The following is a 15671-nucleotide window of genomic DNA, read 5'->3' on the forward strand; positions in this document are numbered from 1 at the left end:
TGGTGAGTTAATGGTCAGAAAGGCAAATCCCATCTAGAGAATGACGTTATTAGGGGAAAATTCTCTAGTATTGTTCTTATACATCTTTTCTTTCTATCTTCTAAGTTCTGAAGATATTGTTCACTTTTTAAAAATCTATTTTCAATGTTTTTATTTTCCATTTCTTTCATATTGCTTGGGTAAGAATTTTTTTGCAAGAATATAAAACTTCTGAGTGCCAACAAAGAGAGGAGCATATCTCTTTTCTTTTTTTACGTTTTGAAGAAAGTGCCCATTTCTGACCCAATACTTCAGTCCAATAAATACTAGGTTTTACACCAAGGCAATAGCTAGGAAGTTATTTGATGACAGTCTTTGTAAGAATGACACCAGCAACAACATGCTCTCAAATGTCAAAGGAGCAGGGTTGAAATGGATAAGTCAGATATAGTGTTTTTGCTAGCTGGGTATTTTCTGCTTGTATTGGTGGGGCCAAATGAACCATTTGGTAGACTATTATTAAAGTGAAGATTTAGCATCCCCAACCTTTCAAAAAAGAGTATATTTCATTCCTGAAATATTTTCTAAAATGCTTTTGGTTTGAAGTGACCTTTTATGTCTTATCTTTTTGGTGCTGTGGACTGAACCCATGGCTGGGCACATGCTAACCATGTGTTCTATAAGTTTAGCTTTTAAGTCTATAAAAGTCTAAGTGATATAAAAATTCATCAGTGATTAGAATGTTTTTGAATCATAATTATTCAGTTGGATACACTTAAATATTCACATAAATTGAAAGTTATAGCTTACCTTCTTAATACAATCTAATAAATACTTCTAAAACAATCATAGCCTAAGAACTGATTCCGTTTTGTTTCTCTTGTATTCCCTTCCTGTGGTTGTACCCCCGCTACCACTATATCTCATCCGACTACCCTGGATACCGTTTATGTGGGTATCAGAATTGGGGAAGGGAAAGGGAATACCAAAATTGAGAGACAAAAGACACAAAGACAAACCATTCCAAAAGCAATACTTACAAAACCATTTGGTGTAAATCAGCTGCACAACTTGGGTGGGGGAGAGGGGAAAGGGGTGGGAAAGTTGGGGGAAAATGAGGGAGGAAGTAAAAATTTGAACAAGAAATATACTCACTGCCTTACATATGAATCTGTAACCCCTCTGTACTACTATACTTTGACAATAAAAAAATTTAATTAAACAAAGAATAATTAAACTTAAAAAAATCCTTTTCAATGTCAAATTCATCTCATAAAGTCAGTTCTTAGCCCTGAGTTTGATCCCCAGAAACACACACACACACACACACACACACACACACACACACACACACACACAACACAGTCTTGTAGAAACTAAACCCATGTAAGAAAGCTATAAAGCAAATTCATTGACTTTTCTTTTAAAGAAGTGGAAAGAGAACTAAAGCATGGAGAGAGCAGGTCACTTGCTTAAGATCACAAAGCCTGTAAATGGCAGTCAAGACTCCAAGCATACTGCAGAGTGAACACCCCTACAGATGGTTGCTACTTCTTTCCATGTATGTATCTATATATTGCTCTGTTTTCAAATATGACTGCAGCTGACATTCTCTTCATCTCTGTGAGGACTCTAAAATTTTACTACTATCAAAATAATTCTTACCAACACTACATGCAAAAATGATTGCTTTGCTATCACTTTACTTGTACATCACTGATTAGCGAAATGCTGCTAAGAACCCTGCTCCTTTCCTCCAGGTAAGCCACCCAATTAAATTCATTTCTACATTTATCTGGCAGGACTGTGTATTGCTGCCATTTCCCAGCAGCTCAGAGGGATGTTCTCTCCTTTGAGGCACTGCCTTCCTGGGCATTTCCCTTTGCTCTTCCTACAAGAAGTCCCTCATTCAGCAGCTATTTGAGGGCCCTGGTATCAGCCTCTCTGCTCTCAATTGACACAGTAAGATGCATGGTAGCCTCAATCATAGTTAGGTGCTTAAATTATGGATCTGGTCTTCTAAGTTAAGACATTATAAGTCTCAGTTTGGCAGGTACCTTAGTTTATAATTCCTTCCTTCCTTCCTTCCTTTCTTCCTTCCAACTCTCCTTCCTTCTCTCCTCCCCTCCCTCCATCTTTTCTCCCTTTTTTCAACTTTGAAATGGATCTGGCTATGTTACTTAGGTGAGTCTAGAATTTATAAGCCCAAGAAAGCCTGCTATCTCATTCTCAAACAGCTGGTACTAAATGCATGTACCACCACACATGTGACTTTGTGCCACATTATTGCTGTAGCCACTTTTCAAGACCTCCCCTCCCTATTGTCTACAAGAACCACAATATCCCATTGTCCAATTACAAATCTGGTCAAGAGCAATTTCTTGCAAATCATATGACCATGAAATTTAAGAATAATTTTCTTTTAAATATTACACTAGATTTTAGTGGTAGCTTGATAATTTTCTTAAGTAGTAATTATGGGGGTAATCAAGGCTAATGGACCGAGAATTATACTTAACAGAGCATCTGCCTGTAGGAATGTATTGCTATTGTGTAGAAGTGCTTCTCCATTCATGGGGCAAAATGAATGAAGTAGAGCTGGGTATTTTACAGGCTTGCCTAGGAGCCCAGCCCAAAGTATGTGATATAGTTTATAGAGTCTATATCTGTACATGAAGTAAAGTTAAATGACTTTCATAAACAGAAAAAAACAAAAACTAAAAAAAAATCTTTGAAGATAGTATTTACAAAGATACAAGCATCTGTTTTATCCAGGCAAGTCTTTTGTCACATGTTGACTGCCTGGTAGACACAGTGGGGTCTGAACTCCATGTGAAACTATAAGTCCACCCTGTCTCTGTAGATAAGACTGGGAATTTGTGTAAGAGCTCTTCAGTGTCCCTAGGAAGAATTTCTTCTAAAATTCCAAAATAATGTTTGGAATTCATGGCTCTCTCTATGTGTGTGTGTGTGTGTGTGTGTGTGTGTGTGTGTGTGTGTGTGTGTGTGAGAGAGAGAGAGAGAGAGAGAGAGAGAGAGAGAGAGACCATCCTCAGTCTTGAACTCAGTGCCTGCTTGCTGTCTCTGAGCTTATTCTGCTCAAGTCTAGTGCTCTGTCATTTGACCCACAACTTTATTTCCAGATTTTTTTTGTTAATTGGACATAAGAGTCTTATGGGCTGTCCTTCCCGGATTAGCTTTGAACTATGGTCTTCAGATCTCAGTTTCCTGAGTAGCAAGGGTTAGAGGCATGAGACACTGGCATCTGGCTATGAACTTGTTGTTTACATATCCATAAACTAGGTGCGAAAAATATGGAAAGGGAAAGATTTTCTTGGGCTCCCCAAGTTCACATCCTTAGTCAAGCAGAATGAATGAATTCCAACTGCAAAATACTTTTGGTTATAGAATGGGACTTCTAGAACCACTACCTGAAATAGTACCTATTTTCTAGGTGTTAAGAATTGCAATGTGCAGCTTAACCCACCTCATTATTTTTATTTTGGAAGGCAACGGATATATAAATTGTATAATAATAAATTCAAAAGATCCCCACAGCAATATAAAATGCATCATTGCAATTTTTCCTCTCTCTGAAATGATAATGGCTTCAACGGGCCATTATCATTGGGAGCGAAGTGAATGAGATGCTACCTGTCAATGAGTGTTTAGGGATTAGCAAATGCACACACACGACATACGTCACTGAAGCAATATATCATAGCATCCCTTTTCACAATGGCAACTGGTGTTTGAATATTTACTCAGGGAATCACTGATGTAGGTTGCCCTACTCTGTTAGCAGCTTCTGGTCCTGTTACTTTGTGGTTGGTGACTTCTCATGCTCTGAACTCATTTTAAGTTTCCAGGCCTAGATTATTAATCTGATGATTTGATACAACTCTTTTTAGATTATTTTAGTATACTGGCTGACATTGAGTTTTGAGTCAATCACATTTAATATTTAGAAAATGTAGATAAGAGACGTTACAAGGTTTCTGGAGTTAGGGAGAAGAGTCCTGTGTAATGCCAGTATGTACATCGCATAAACATATCTGTAACTAATTATTAGAAACTATTGTGTCCAATTTCCATGTATAACACAGTCTGCACAAAAATATATTGCATCATCAAATAAATATTTACTGGCAGGATAAATGGAGGGAAATAGTTAAGAACAGAGGTAGTGGGTAGGTATCAGCACACTCCCAAGTCTGATCTATCAGTACCATGCTGTGGTTGAGAAAGTGAGCATGGACTTAGAGTCGGCCAGAAAAATGATGGATCAGAAGGATCAGAACAGATGAATCATTGCAGGAAGGGTAGATGGAAAGATGATGGCAGCATACAAATATTTACTAACATGCTCTGGAATTTACTGGGGAAAAAAATCAACTATGTGTTTATTCTTTCTGTTTGTTAAATATAGAGGGAGATGGGGACCATTGCTTGGTTCCTTCATTCAAAACCAGTGATACTATTTTTCCTCAGGCCAGGTGAATAGGACTAAATTTCCTTCTCCTTAAGTGTGTCCTAGGTTATAATAATTAGGAACATTTTCTATTCCATGAAGAATCAATATTATTGGATTCTGTAGTGTATAATTTAAAATGTATTTAACATTTAGAATGTAATTTTATTTAAAATGCATACAAATTGTATCTGGAAAAAGTAAGACAGTGACAATATTAGTGACAGAGATTGAGTTTTCGAAATCTTTAGTGGAAAATGATGCACTAAGTGCTTCACCTAAACTTGCCATCCTTTAATCCTGTTCCACTGGAGAGGGTGAGCCTAAGGGCAGCAAGGTGATATTCACAAGGTTGTGTTGTGTTAGTGGAGCTAGAATTGGAACCCAGGCTCACATAACTCCAAAACTTATGTCCTTTCTACTCTTCTTTGATTAGATAGGAAATCTCCATACTTTGGGGATATTCACATCCAATAATAGTCTGTGCATATTACACTGAATCTCTTTGGGATCAAAGGCTAGCTCTGGTTCCTTTCCATTTCCCATTTTCGTAAGTGTTGAAGCTCCTTGGAGAGATTCTTGCATTCATTTCAGACCTTAGTTCTGGGGACTATAATTTAATTACAATTTGAAAAGAGAGCACTTTCATATGTTTTTGTATATTAAGGCTCTTTATTACAAGTGAAAGCTAAGACTTAGCTTCAGGCATACTTGACTGAGAAGCTCCACTGATCTCAGCAATTACCAGATTTCTCTCCTCTTTGTGATAGTATATGAATATAAGGCTCAGGCTCCAAATGGTGGCCTCCCTGACTTGTACATAGTCCTCTGGGCCCTCCTTTTACTTAGCATGCCTCACACATTGTCAACTACACTGTCTTGGGAAAGAAGTGATTACTTCTGGTAGAAAAGACAGACCACTATTTTTTTCACTGAAGCTCGTAAAATAAACATTTTCTTTGAGTCAAAACCAATCCCTGTAACTGCACAGTTAGAAGAGAAGCAGCCATGTCTGGACTATCTGGAGACTGCATGGAAAATTGAAGTTCCTAATTGAGTGGTTTATATAGACCCACACAGTTTGCCATTCGAATACAGACCTAAATCTTCCCAGTTTACAACTGCAACAAGAGCAAGTGACTCTGAAGCTTTCTCTAATTGGTGAGCCCATTGTATTTGCTAAACACTTTTATAAGAGAGCAACTTCTCTTTCAATCCACTCTGGTTTTTTTTTTTTTAAATTTTTTTATTGTCAAAGTGAAGTACAGAGGGGTTACAATTTCATGCGTAGGGCAGTGAGTATATTTCTTATCCAACTTGTTACCTCCTCCCTCATTTCTCCCCACCCCTTACTCCCCCTCCCCGCACCCCTCCCGCCCCCATGAGTTGTACAGTTGGTTTATAACATGTAGTTTTATGAGTATTGCTGTTGCATTGGTTTGTCTTTTGTCTCTCGATTTTGGTATTCCCTTTCCCTTCCCTAGTTCCTATACACATATATACAATAGCTCAATAGCTATGCTCATATGAACACATAAGATGATGGTAAGTGAATGAACTTCAAGTTTTGGAAACAAGTGGTATATCATTGTTGTTATTTTCAACATGCCATGTGAAACCGTACCCCCCTTTTTTTCTATTCGTATTTCTTTCCTGTGGTTTTACCTCTGATATCACTGTAACTGATTTTAGTGCCCTAGATATTGTATATACATGCATCAGTTTTTTAAAAATAAAACTTCTGAAGTAATCCAAATTCGTCACTGAAGCAGGATTTATTTTTAATGAGGAAAAGTCACTATGAACCAATCACATTAAAAGTATGATTTACTGATAGCAAAATCCATTTTCAGAGATTTAGATTCAAGTCATTTTGTTATGCTTGGTCACACTTTGCCTCAAATGGAAAGAGTATGAAAATTTTCCCTTAAGTCACTTTTGTTTTGTTTTTCTTAGTTATAGTTGAACAAAGCAGATAATCATACAGATTCCAATTGCTATCTTTGCCACCTGCTCCCAGGCCAACTATATTAATCCAATTTTTTTCCTTGCCCCTCTCATTTTCCCTTTCCATTTCCCTCTCTCTGTACTTCTCTTTCTCTCTCCCTCTGTCTCTCTCCTTTCCCCCCTCTCTGCGAGGAGTATGTGTTCAGATAGGTAAATTGTGTTGTAATGCTTTAGAAAATACAATTTAATGTCCAACATAAACAAATTATACTGGAATTGGTAAATTAAAAAAATTCTGTGAATGTGATAGTTTGTTTCTTTGATCTAAGAGTTTATAGATGATGCACTGGCACTGATTAATAACTTCAAATCAAGAAGGCAATAGCCATTATTCAATTCATTTAACTAAGTGGCAAAGATATATAGTTTGAAAATTATAACCTTGAATAGACAAAATATAGGTGAAAAATCATGAGTGCATAATCAAATTATGCTCCTTTCAGTACAGAGTCTTTCAATGACCCTCATTAATTATGAATTTAACTTAAAAAGAGAAAATGGAATTTCCCTGTATTAGATTTCTTTGGAAGAAGAAAAATGTCTTAAGTGCTTAGTTGCTGGGAAATCTTTATTTTTGACTACTCATGAGTTTTAAATGTGGAAGCTTATTATGGTATGGAGTGTGTCTTCACTGGCTTAACCTTGGGAAGTTTATTTACTTACATAGAACTTGGAGGAGGCCCGTTAACTATGAACTCTAGGGCTTTTTAAAGGTAAAGTCTTATTGGAGCACAATCATGCTTAAGTATTTAACAATGTCTTTGCTGATTTCTCACTATTGTAGAGATATTGCATTGATTGTAACAGAAATACGATACCCAAGCCTTAAATTTTACACACACACACACACACACACACACACACACACACACACACACACACACACACATTCTAGGAAGCATTGGCATCAAATTACTCTTCCACATTTTAACATATAGAAAACATTTCTACTTTCTGTTATGTCTTTTCTACTTCATCACTTGAATAGTATGTTCTCTTGTTGTACTCACTCCATAACATAAAAGTTCTCAAATGAATGTCTTCCTAAAAATTTGCTCTGGAAAAAAATAACCCAACAACTTTCAGTACCATATTTTTTCTCAGATTACTCCTATATGTATGCATGTGTACCTGTCTGCCTGACTGTATATGCATGTATAGATGCATTTAAACTTCAATATCAGGAGATTTTTAAATCCTAACAATGTGCACATTGAGAGATCTGGAAGTGACACAGGCCTAGAGAGAACTAGATTAAAGGAGACCTTGGTGGATTGTGTGACAAAACAAAAGCAGAACTCCATACTATAGCAAAAATTATGCTGCCTCTAGACAAACATACACACTTTAAGATGATCCTTAAAGTCTTCACCAATGCAGGACACTCTGTTTTACTTATGGTTCTATGTCATTCTTTAAAAAATTAACTTGTATAATTTTTGAATTTTACATTACCTCATTTGCTCATAATTTTAATGGTTATGTCTTAGTTATGTCTTCTTATCTATTGATAGGTTCAAGTTTTTCTGGGCTAGTAAAATAGCTTTTACATTTTGTGATAAAATGAAAAACTTATAAAATAGCCTTTTCCCTACTTTAACTTTGGGGGAGATTTTCAGAAATTGACACACTGAATTCTAGAGGGTGATGCATATTGTTCCTTAGAAGTCACAATGCTATTCACAACACACAAAAGTGTCATGATAGTTATACACATCTTCTTGACCAGTTTTGGCACAAAGAGGACCATAGTATAAACAGATATGAAAGATGTACATGCAGCAATTATACAATTTAAAGAAGACATGAAATCAATTTCCTGAGATCATGATCACTTTCTATTTTTGACAGAGAACTATAGTTACAGTTTTATTTTTTTTAAAGAAGTCTTCCAGAGTAGTAAATGTATAATATAACTATTGGGTTGCAGATCTCTGCTGTTACTGAACTTGAATAATCAAAATAGCAACTCCCATTTTTCCTTTCCTCCAGCCCTAGAAACCACCATTCTATGCTTCAATGAGCTTGCCTGTTTTAGAAACCTCATTTAAGGAGAATCATGCAGCTTCTTTTCTTCTGTGACTGGCTGATTTCATTTAGCATAATAACGTCCTCAATGTTCATCCAAATGGTTGCATATGGCAAGGTGTCCTTGTCTAATGTTGAATAATTTTCCACTATACTTATATACCATAGTTTCTTTATCCATTCATCTGGCAATGGATATTTAAGTTGTTTCCATGTGTTGGCTATTGTGAATGATATCTCAGTGAACATAAGAGTGCACATATGTCTGTAAGATACTTATTTCAGTTCTTTGGATATATAGCAAGAAGTGAGAGCTGAGATATATAGCTTTAGTCTTGTGAGCCATCTGAATATTGTTTTCCCACAAGGGCTGTAGCATTTTATGTTTCCAGCAACATTGAACAGCCAGTTCAATTCCTTCAGACCCATCCTAACATTTGTTATCTTGAATTCGAATTCCTTGTTTTCAGATTAAAGCTATCCATATAAATGTGAAGTGATAGTTCATTAAGGTTGTGATTTCCTCTTTATCAATTGCTTATCTGAGATAGCTGTCATAGTGTTGGAAAGCTAACACAGGTGGTAACAAAGTTTGTGGGGGAACTATTAAGGATAGGGAAGGATAAAAGGGAGTATAGAGGATAAAGGGTAAATAATGAAAGTATGTCTTATGCATGCATAAAATGTCATATTGAAATCCTTTACTTTGAATAATTATTGTATACTAAAATGTGACTTATGAGAAAGCAGAAGACAAAATTGCTTCATAACCCAGTATTTATTTTCTGTGCAAATTCAGTCTCTATTTTAGTTAGTCCCCATCTTTTAGTTCATTGGATTCTACAGTTCAGTGAATTATCTAGTAATTGTTTCTATAAAATTTAAAGCAACAAAAATCTTCCCTGATGTCCTTAGCTTAACTTGTATAGAAAGTACAACCCTTTCATGCTTTTATATCTTTTATAACTGTTTATACATTTACCCTGTTAAGATATTTGAGTGTGGTTGATTGAAACTGATTACCTATTCTCTACAAAATTAAAAAAAATCTAAAATTAAAGATAGAAAGTCATAACTACATATGAGAAATCATAGTAATGATAGCAAGAGCTTACATTAACCAGTGTATACGACATATTTTGCACATATTAATTCTCAAAGCAAACTTCTCTTGTGTATTGCTATTAGGGACAGATGAGATGAGGGACACTTTCAGTATAACTTCACAAATGAAGAAACATTATAAAGCTTTGAGGGGCTCAGACCCACAAAAGTAGCAAGGCAAATCTGTATTCTACTCCATTCCTGAATGAGTTTGTTGGTCATGTGTTTTTCCCATGTTAATGTCTATCATATATTACCTGGTCTTATCAGTTCTTTAAATAGCTAGACAATCAGCTATATTATTTGGAAGTTCACAATGGACTATGACCCCCACAAATATGAGTATTATATACTTATTAGTAAGTGTTTACTAAGCAGAAGATCCTTTGGTAAGCAAGTGACTTGAATTATTTCACTTAATCCTTAATACACTGGATAGTTATTTTATCATATTTAATAAGTATTGACTGAGATTTCAACAACTTGTCTATGTATTATTTTGCTTGATAATTATCTCAGATATATGTATATATATAGAGAGAGAGATATCAATTATCTATCTATCTATCTATCTATCTATCTATCTATCTATCTATCTATCAACTAGTTCTTTTTTTGTTGGTTGTGGGGCTTGAACTCTGGGCCTGGACACTGTCCTTGAGCTCTGCTCTACCACTTTGAGTCACAGTGCCACTTCTGGTTTTCTGGAGATTAATTGGAGATAAGAGTCTCATAGACTTTCCGGCCCAGGCTGGCTTTGAACTGTGATCCTCAGCTCTCAGACTCCAGAGTAGCTAGTTTTATGTTATAGCCATGAGCCACTGGTGCCTGAACTCTCAGATATATTTATAATGCATAAAATCATAATCATTCACACCATTTCAAATTCACCTAATTTGAGTTTGCCTATTCTGACTATATCATTTAACTGCTGAAAAACCAGTGAAATACATTTCTATATAACAATTGACTAGAATAGGTCATACTGTATGCAACAGAGAAACTCCATTTTCCACTCTCCCCCCAAACTTGCATGCTGAAAAATCTTCTTATATGGGTGAAGGAAAGGAGATGCAAAAAATAGAAAATAGTTTAAAAAATTGACAGCCTGCAAGAAGAGACCTAGTTAAAACAAAATTAAAAAAACAAACAAACAACAACTAGTCTATCTTTTTTTTGAGGGGGGTATTTTTGTTTAGTTGTTATACCAGTCTCGGGGCTTGAATTCAGGGCCCGGACTCTATCCCTTAGCTTTTCCACTCAAACCTGATGTTCTACCACTTCAATCACAGCTTCACCTACAGAATTTTGGTGGTTAGTTTGAGATAAGAGTCTAATGATCTTTCTTGCTTGGGCTGGCTTCAAGTCACAGTCCACAGATCTCGCCCCCTAAGTAACCAGGATTACAGGTACAAGGCCCTGGCACTTGGAAGCAGCACAGCTTTTTAAAATGAGAAAATACAATGAGCACAGGTCTGAATTATCACAGTTTAGAATTGTTGGGTAGATTCACAAGAAAAAAAATTGGATAAGAAATGTTCTTGTCTTACATATGAAACTGTAACCCCTCTATTCTTCACTTTGACAATAAAGAACAACAACAAAAAAGATATTATGCCCATTAAAAAAAACGGTTAGAGGGCTGGGGATATAGCCTAGTGGCAAGAGTGCCTGCCTCGGATACACGAGGCCCTAGGTTCGATTCCCCAGCACCACATATACAGAAAACGGCCAGAAGCGGCCGCTGTGGCTCAAGTGGCAGAGTGCTAGCCTTGAGCGGGAAGAAGCCAGGGACAGTGCTCAGGCCCTGAGTTCAAGGGCCACGACTGGCCAAAAAAAAACCCCAAAAAACAAAACAAAAAAAAAAAAGCGGTTAGAAAAAAGAAGAAAGACTCAGAGCTGACAGCTCCTCAATGTCTGGGAAGCTTGATATGAGCCAGGTGCAGCTTCCTAGATCCTCATTTAACATTGAGAAGCATTTTGGGTTGGAGAAAGGAATGCTATTGACTGCATGATATACAGACTAGCCAAAGGAAAGCCCTTAAATTTGAAGTGTCATATGCTATAATCTTACAGGTGACTTCATAAGGATTACTTAACTAACTTGCAGTATTTGAATCAAAAGTCAGTTTGCTTACAACAAGCAATTGAGGCAGACTTGATCTATCTTATTACTAGGATATATAGCCCTTAGAAAAACTGTCTTTTACCTAACAGTCAGTAAATTCTGTCTGTGTATTTATAAGGAAGTGTGGTAAAGGTTGAAATGACTCAGTCTATGGGAGGAAGGAGGAACCTGGTGATGCATAAACTATTAACTTTTTCCTTCCACCATTGCTTTCCAAGGTAGAAATAAATCCATAAGCAATTGCAAGTAAAAAAGAAAAAAGTACTGTTCAGCTATATGAAGACATATTTATCTATGAAATTGCATAGAAAAAAAGGGAAATACAAGTAAGTTAGGTGCTAACATACATTATGTTATGATAGGTGTAGCAGTAATTCCTTTCCAGTTTTTTTACACTGAGTAGAAGAAAAAGTTTTCATTTTAATGTGTGTTCAGAATAGAGTTGCCAAAGAAGACAGATTACCCATTTAAATTTACATTTTAGAAGAGCAATCAAAAACGTTTTAACATAAGTATTTCCTATGCAATATTTGGTCTTATATTTTAATGTCAACCTTAACTTAATCCTATATTTTGGGTTATGCATAGGATACAGTACAACTCAATGATGAGAATGCCACCTTTGAAGCCAAACTATTGGGGGGTCAAACATTGCTTGCTCTTTAACCAGTGTCTTTGAGCACATGGTTTAATCTCTGTGGGACTTCTCACCTCATCTGGAAAAGAGAAGACAGATGATTAAAGCTACCTAGGACAAGTACTACTTAGTAAGCTCTTAGTTACTTTTTATTTTATTTTAACTAGCTATAGAAATTTTCTATTATAGCTATTAAAATTTTATATATGTAATCCTCAAAAGTAGAAATATACACATTGTATATTAAAACATTCCTACTTTTTATTTTTTAAACTGATCTTTAAGTAGTTAAACAAAGAGCTGCCTTTTAACAAAATTTATATTTTATAAATATAATATATCTGGGTCATTTTAGTAGCCATAGAAATATCAAGTATCACTCCTGAGTTTTGCAAATATTTGCCCTGCTAAAATTACCCTAAAACACAAGAGACTAAAGGGCCTCCAATCCTCAAAGCAAGCTTATAGAATAATCTTCTAATATTTACTTGCACTAGCATATTTTTAAAAGATCTATACTCCTAAATAGCATAAAGTTCTCAGTCTTTAAGCAGGAATCTAAAAAGAGCAATCAGATCTAATTGGCAAAACATATTTGATCTCTGATTAAAGAAAGAAAATGTCTGTGAATTCCTATGACCCATAAGCTAAAATGTACTTCCTTAAAAAAAATAAAACCTTTCAATATTTTTTCTCTGTTAATTAAACTCTTGTCCAATATCCTTTTGAATGCACACTTAACATGATAAATTCTACTTAAAATTTGAGTTTATTATCTTATATTTAATTAGTATGAAGTAGTCATACAGGCATGACTTTTCCTTTTCGCACATGCACATAAATTCCTTTAACCATTAACTGTGTTTACTCTCCATTATCCTCTCTGTTCTCTTTCCTGCCACACACTAGGGACCACACCTTGGGCAAGACCAGTTGTTATTCCTTTCACTTTTCATTTTTTAGTTCATACTACTTGCTCAAAAAAGATTATATCACCATATTTTACATATGCATAGACAGGATTTTAATCAGATTGCTCCCTCACTCTTGTTTTCCCCATTTCCACCACCTCTTATGATCCAACAGTTTTCAATGATGTTAGCTTTTCTATGTTCATTCATGGACCTTCTACGTATTTTAGTACTGTTTACTCTCTAACATTCTCTTTTCCTTCCCTTTTCCATATAGATTTAAACCACAGATTAAGTAAATATATATCCTTTACATATTTTTCAAAATATGAGAGAAAGCATGTGACTTTTATCCTTCCTAACATGGCTTACTTCTGTTAACATAATGAATTCTAGTTCCATCCATTTCCTTGCAAATGACAGTCTAATCCTTCCTTATTATCCAGTAATATTCCAACATATATGTATACTGTATTTTCTTGATCTATGTACTAGTTGTAGTATCCAGGCTATGTTCATAGCTTGGCTATCGTGGGTACTGCTGCAATAAACTTGAGCCTGCAAGTTCCTCTATTGTATCTTGACATATATTCCTTCAGTTATAAGCCAAGTATTTTTTGAAACTTCCATATTAATTTCCATAGTAATTACATTAGTTTGCATTCCCACAAACAATGTATAAGGGTTCCTGTTTCCCCACTTACATACCAACAATTGGTACTGTGTTTTTGATGATAACAACTCAGACTGCATTCAGATGAAATCTCAGACTTGTCTTGATTTGCATTTCCTTTATTACCAGGGATGTTGAACATTTTGTTCAATTGCTTACTAGTCATTAATTTTTGAGAATTATCTGTTCAGTTCATCAACCCATTTATTCATTGGGTTGTTGATTATTTTTCATATTTTTCCAAAAATTAGTACACAAGAACAACACACCACATTTTGAAATAATGAATTTGGAACTCTAAAATGTGACACAAATCTAAGATATCATTGTTATTATAAAAGTACCTTGAGTACCATAACATTGTCAGCATTAACTCATGAATAGTTTTAATCTTGTATGGAAAGGAGTATCAGGTGGTTATTTTTTTTTTTATTTATAGCTCAATATTATGGCATATAGTAATGGTGATGGGAAAAAAAAAACCGCTATGGTTAGATGCCACAAAGTGGGTGGCAATGTCTTAACCCTATGCATGTTGTCAGGACCCCAGGCCTCCTCCATCCTTGCCAAGGGAGTGCTAACCTTCTCTCCTTTCATACAACACTTGATTTTGTTAAGGTAAGTTTCTTGAGTTCTCTGTGTATCCTATTTATTAGTCTCTTGGAAGATATATAGGTTTTCTCTCTTTCTGCAGTCTCCTGACTATTTCCTTCACTTAGCAGAAACTTTGTAGTTTGATATAATCCCATTTGTTAATACCTGCTCCAGAATTTATTTCCTCACCACATATATAGAAAATGGCCAGAAGTGGCATTGTGGCTCAAGTGGCAGAGTGCTAGCCTTGAGCAAAAGGAAGCCAGGGACAGTCCTCAGGCCCTGAGTCCAAGGCCCAGGACTGGCAAAAAAAAAAAGAAAAAAAAAAGAATTTTTTTCCTATGTTAGTATTTTCTAGTGATTTCTATATTTTTTCTTAGAGTACTTTAAACATTTCTGAGCTTACATTAATATCTTGATCAACTTTGAATAGATCTTAGTAATGGGCAAGAGGCAGGGACATAGTTTCAGTATTCTGCATGTGGGCATCCAGTTTACCCAGTACCATTTTCTGAAAAAGCAGCTATCTTTACTCTAATGTATATTTAGGGAACCATTGTCAAAAACAGTTGGCTGTGGCTACATGGACTTATTTCTTGCCTATCCATTTTGTTCCATAAGTCTCTATGTCTGTTTATGTGCCAGTACCATGCTGTTTTTGTCATTATGCTTCTGAAGTATAATTGAAGCTTTGTATTGTCATACTGCTTTGGCCTTCTTCTTTTTTTTTTTTTTTTGCTCAGGACTGTTTTGGTTATTTGAGGTTTTTTATGCTTCCATATAATTTTTAGGATTGATTTTTCTGTTTCTGTGGAAAATCACTTGGGAGATTTTTATGGGGATTACATTGAATCTGAAGATTGCCTTTAGTAGTATATCTATTTTCACAAGTTCTTTATATAATCTAATGTCTTGGTCAATTTTCTTTTTGGAAGTTCTATAATTTTTTTATTGTAGAAGTCTTTCACTTAACTTTGGTTAAGTTTAATCCAAGGTTATTGTTTATTTTATTTGTTATTGGTTATTGTGAATGGACTTGTACTGATCTTTCTCAGTTTGCTCATTGTTGATATACAGAAAAAAATACTGATATTTGTGTGCTGATTTTGGATGGTAGCACTTTTTGTTGTGAAAATAGA

General features: G+C 35.3%; 1 protein-coding gene and 1 non-coding gene across 14 annotated transcripts in view; both read right to left on the reverse strand.

Annotated features, from left to right (window-relative positions):
• Positions 1-15671, reverse strand: part of Magi2 (membrane associated guanylate kinase, WW and PDZ domain containing 2) — a 1248503-nt gene that overhangs the window by 847893 nt on the left and 384939 nt on the right. The gene's annotated exons all lie outside the window — the stretch shown is intronic.
• LOC125347468 lies at positions 14418-14542 on the reverse strand. The gene has a single exon (XR_007210237.1). It is a non-coding gene; the product is annotated as a U6atac minor spliceosomal RNA (small nuclear RNA).

Source organism: Perognathus longimembris, chromosome 2 (assembly GCF_023159225.1).
Source record: "Perognathus longimembris pacificus isolate PPM17 chromosome 2, ASM2315922v1, whole genome shotgun sequence".
Lineage (NCBI taxonomy): Eukaryota > Metazoa > Chordata > Mammalia > Rodentia > Heteromyidae > Perognathus > Perognathus longimembris.